Genomic DNA, 5,202 nt, shown 5'->3' on the forward strand with positions numbered 1-5,202 from the left:
AGATAAGGGATCGTACAGTCCTCTGTTAGATATCATGCTGACAATCCTATGGAATGGTTAGTCTAGCATTTAGATTTCTCGATCTCCGATTTATTTGACATAGAACTTAATCGAACACATCAATTCAGTTCTGACCGGGCCTGGCACATAAGTCAAATCAAATTATCGAGTGGCCAAGATATCTCTTCTATCCTCTTAGGATAAAATTTACAGATAAACTTCGACTTATATGCATTTACTTATTCATTAACCAACTATACACAACAATGCGTTTTATAACATCAAGTTACTGATGCGTTTTCGCATTATCAATGCACAATCAATTAACAAATAATAAACCATATATCTAGGTTTTAAGACCATATGATATTATCGTCTTGCGATCACCTTTTATATCGTATTCCATAAAGTGATTCCAGCAAGCGCGGGTTTATTCCAATGCTCAAAACCAGTTCATAAGCACTCATGAACGTTGCAGCAACCCTTGCTATGTCTAACACCATTTAGACACTCTACACACCAATTCATGACAATCTTCATTCATATCTACTCCCAACATATGAACGATTGTGGACCATTTGGATAATTCGATTATTCCTAATAAACTCAATTATTCTGGAAGTCAAAACATGCAAAGTGAAACAATAGTTAAACAACTAACATGTGACAGTAACTTTACTCATAAATAACACTCCTTTATTTAATCATCAAATGTTAATTACATTTATCTATTATGCGTTTCTAATACTATCTAATCTATGCTAATATCATCCTTCAGCCCAATACTCCTAGCATGCTGCAAGTGCTTAACCCTACTCAGTCCCTTCGTAAGCGGATCTATTGGGTTATCTTCTGATGATATCCTCTTCACTACGAGTTGTCCTTCTTCTACACGATGTCTAATGAAGTGATATTTTCTGTCGATATGTCGAGATCTACCATGATCCCTCGGTTCCTTGGTCAAGGCAACCGCACCTTCGTTATCACAGAAAATCTCCATGGGCTCCTTTATGGCCGGCACAACTCCAAGATCACCGATGAAGTTCTTCATCCATATTGCCTCCTTCGACGCTTCGCTCGCTGCGATGTACTCTGATTCGCACGTTGAATCAGCTACGGTTTCCTGCTTGGAACTTTTCCATGTCACTGCTCCTCCATTTAGGGTAAACACCCAGCCCGACTGCGAACGGTAGTTGTCCCTGTCGGTCTGAAAGCTGGCATCACTATACCCTCGCACCTTCAAGTCATCACTCCCTCCAAGGACTAAGAACCATTCTTTCGTCCTCCGAAGGTACTTAAGGATGTTCTTCACCGCAATCCAATGTGCTTTGCCAGGGTTCCCTTGATATCTGCTAACCATGCTCAAAGCGAAGGCTACATCAGGGCGAGTACAAGTCATAGCGTACATGATTGAGCCAACTGCGGAAGCGTATGGTACTCGGCTCATTTCTGCTATCTCAGCTTCGGTACTCGGACTTTGAGTCTTACTCAACTTGGCATTTCCTTGTATCGGTAGTTCTCCCTTCTTTGAGTTTTCCATACTAAAACGTTTTAGTACCTTCTCCAAGTAAGTATTCTGACTAAGTCCAATTAGTCTCTTACTTCTTTCTCTTACTATCCTTATTCCCAAAATGTAAGAAGCCTCTCCGAGGTCCTTCATAGCGAAGCACTTCCCGAGCCAGGACTTAACCTCCTGCAGAGTCGGGATGTCGTTTCCTATGAGTAATATGTCATCGACATATAGAACGAGGAAGCTTACTATACTCCCACTGGCTTTGACATATACACAAGATTCATCTTCGCTTCATACAAATCCAAACTCTTTGACTTTCTCATCGAAGCAAAGATTCCATCTGCGAGACGCTTGCTTAAGTCCATAAATGGACTTCTCAAGCTTACACACTCTATTCGGATGCTTCGGATCCACAAACCCCTCTGGCTGAGCCATGTAAACATCCTCAGCCAACTTTCCGTTAAGGAAAGCGGTCTTGACATCCATTTGCCAAATCTCATAATCATGAAATGCGACAATTGCTAGCATTACTCTAATAGATTTAATATTCGCAACTGGTGAGAAGGTCTCATCATAGTCAACTCCGGGAGTTTGAGTAAAGCCCTTCGTAACCAATCGCGCTTTATATGTGTGTACGTTCCCATCCACGTCGGTCTTCTTCTTGAAGATCCACTTGCACCCTACGGTCTTACGTTCGGGCACGTAATCAACCAAATTCCAAACTTGGTTATCATACATGGATTGGATCTCGCTATCCATCGCCTCTTTCCATTTCGCAGACTTCGGGCCTGCCATGGCTTCCTTATAGCTATTAGGTTCATCAAGATTTACTAGTGTACCATCACTAATATACGTGTCCCCTTCGGTGGTAATATGAAAACCATAAAACTGGGGTTGAACTCTAACTCTATCGGAACGTCTAAGAGGTAAGGATTCGTCAATCGGTTCAACCGGAGTTTCCTCCTCGGGTTGAATGCCAGCGGTAGAGGTTCCTTCATCTATCGATTCTTGAATCTCTTCAAGTTTGATTTGCCTCCCACTGTCTCCTTGGCTTATGAGTTCTTGCTCTCGGAAAACTCCTCTCCTCGCAACAAAGATAACATTATCTTTCGGTCTATAGAAGAGATATCCAAAGGAAGTTTGCGGGTAGCCGATGAAAATACATCGCTCACTTCGAGGTTCAAGCTTGTCGTGAGTATCTCGTCTTACGAAAGCCTCGCAACCCCAAACCTTGATATGTGCCAACGAGGGAGCTTTCCCCGTCCACATCTCGTGAGGTGTTTTGGCAACCTTCTTAGTAGGGACTCAGTTAAGGATATGGGCGGCAGTCTCTAAGGCATACCCCCAAAAGAAGATAGGTAGTGAAGCACGACTCATCATAGAGCGAACCATATTCAATAAGGTTCGATTACGCCTTTCTGCCACACCATTCAACTGCGGTGTCCTAGGAGGCGTCAATTGCGAAACTATTCCACACTCCTTGAGATAATCGTGGAATTCAAGACTTAGGTACTCTCCTCCTCGATCGGATCGAAGCATCTTGATTTTCCTACCCAATTGATTCTCCACTTCATTCTTGAACTCTTTGAACTTTTCAAAGGTTTCTGACTTTTGCTTGATTAAATAGATATACCCATATCTACTATAATCATCGGTAAAAGTCACATAGAAGCGGTTCCCATCCTTCGTGGTTGATCTAAAGGGTCCACATACATCGGTATGTATTAGGTCCAATAGCCCCTCACCCCTTTCACAAGTACTCGTGAAGGGTGACTTAGTCATCTTTCCAAGTAAACAAGACTCGCATGTGTCATCTTCCCTAAGGTCGAATGACTCCAACACTCCATCCTTTTGGAGTTGGGCTATGTGTTTCTTGTTGACATGTCCAAGACGACAATGCCACAAGGATGCTTTATCCATACTAGTGGAAGAATCAATATTCAAAACATCATTTCCTAAGTTATCAACAATCATAACAGTTTCATATATTCCATTACATGGTATAGCTTCAAAGTAAAAGACACCATTTAGATAAGCCAAAATAGAACCATTCTCATTATTAAAAGAAAATCTAAATCCTTGTCTATATAAACCATGAAATGAAATGATGTTTCTAGCCATTTCTATCGAATAGCAACAATTGTTCAAATCCAAAACTAAACTATTCTTAAGCACTAAAGAATACACTCCAATCTTGGTCACAGGCGACAATCTTCTATTCCCCATGATTAGATTGATCCTTCCTTGCTCCACATCCCTACTTCTTCTTAGTCCCTGCACATTAGAACAAATGTGATAACCACAACCGGTGTCAAGAACCCAAGAAATAACATGATTAGAATCGTTAGATTTGATTGCATATATACCTGCGAAAGATGGCTTGATCTTTCCTTCCTTGATGGCTTGCAGGTAATCCGGGCAGCTTCTCCTCCAATCTCTTATCTTGTGACAGTGGTGGCACTCTGCCTCCTTCGGGTTAGAGCAGGGCTTAGAGGGATCAACTTTGGTCCCACTAGAAGAGGAACCATCTCGGGCTTTCACCTTGCGATAGTTGTTCGAAGAAGCTTTCCTCTTCTTTCCCTTCCCTTGACCAATAGCCAAGACAGGAGCAGCGGATGGATTGGGAGTTGGTGCAACAAACTTGTCCTTGAAATTGCTCTCAGTAACCCTCAAGAGACCTTGGAGTTTACTTAGAGTGACCTCCTCTTTGTGTTCATGTGGTAGGTCATCCTAAATTGATTGTACATCGGAGGCAAAGAGTGAAGCACCATGTCGATCGCCAAGTCTTCGCCGAAGTCAACATTTAACTTGCGAAGGCGGTCGACATACCTTTGCATCTTTTGCAAGTGCACGGTAAGAGATTCTCCATGACCCATCTTAGCGGAAATCATGTTAGTGAAAATCTCGTAACACTCTTGTCTCGCGTTTTGGTGGTTCCTCTCCAACAAGTCTTGATGCATCTCGTATGGATACATGTCCTCGTAGGAATTTTGGAATTCGGAGTTCATGGTGGCGATCATGATGCAATGTACCTTCGTTGCATCTCGCTCATGAGTTTCAAAGGCGGTGATTTCTTCGGGAGTAGCAACTTCGGGGTTGATTTTATCGAGCTTCTCATCGAGGACATACTCTTTATCCTCATAGCGAGCAATGGTGCGAATGTATCTTATCCATTCGCTAAAGTTCGTTCCATCGAAGGTGACCTTTTGGCAAAGGCTCATCAACGTGAAAGAACTAGCAGCAGTGTTGTTTGCGTTTGACATCTATAGAAAGGACAAAGATAGATTAGAATAAGAATCCCTAATTATCACCCAATCAGAAAAATTAGGGCTAGGATCCAACAATAACATTTACATACTAGAAAAGGGATGCCGTAATCTAACATGCAAATAAATTGAAGGTAAGTGAATGACGATTCACTAATTCTCCATCACAAAACTTAAACTATTAGTCCTAAGTGTTTTTTGAGAATTCCTAGGTTCGGATGAGATTCATTGAACTATTCAATGACATGTTTAAATCTCGATATGCCCCTCTTGTTTGTGACTGGGATGCCGAGGATCACAAAGCGGGTGTGAATTACCATGCAAATTCACATGGTGCCTTCATTGTAACGATCACCTATTCGATGTGCCGGTAAACCACACACGCTCCATCGAACTATGATGAACAATGAATCACCCTTTGCC

This window comes from Lactuca saligna, chromosome 4 (genome assembly GCF_052625555.1).
Source record: "Lactuca saligna cultivar CGN05327 chromosome 4, ASM5262555v1, whole genome shotgun sequence".
Classification (NCBI taxonomy): Eukaryota; Viridiplantae; Streptophyta; class Magnoliopsida; order Asterales; family Asteraceae; genus Lactuca; species Lactuca saligna.